Below are 410 nucleotides of genomic sequence, written 5' to 3' on the forward strand. Positions count from 1 at the left end.
CAGTCGTTAGAACAGAACTGGACACTGAGTGATTTAAAATTAGGAAAGCTGTGTGCCAGGGTTGTATTCTTTCACCATACTTATTCAATCTGTATGCTGAGCAAATAATCCGAGAAGCTGGATTATATGAAGAATGTGGCATCAGTATTGGAGGAAGACTCATTAACCTGTGATGTGCAGATAATACAACCTCACTTGCTGAAAACAAAGAGGACTTAAAATACTTACTGATGAACAGCAAAGACCACAGCCTTCAGTATGGGTTGCACCTCAATGTAAAGGGAAAAAAAAAAAAAATCATTGCCACTGGAGCAATGAATAACACCCATATAAATGGAGAAAAGACTGAAGTCAGAGAATTCAATCTGCTCAGATCAGCCATCAACACTCATGGAAGCAGCAGTCAAGAA

This window comes from Chrysochloris asiatica, unplaced genomic scaffold, assembly GCF_000296735.1.
Source record: "Chrysochloris asiatica unplaced genomic scaffold, ChrAsi1.0 scaffold00099, whole genome shotgun sequence".
NCBI lineage: Eukaryota > Metazoa > Chordata > Mammalia > Afrosoricida > Chrysochloridae > Chrysochloris > Chrysochloris asiatica.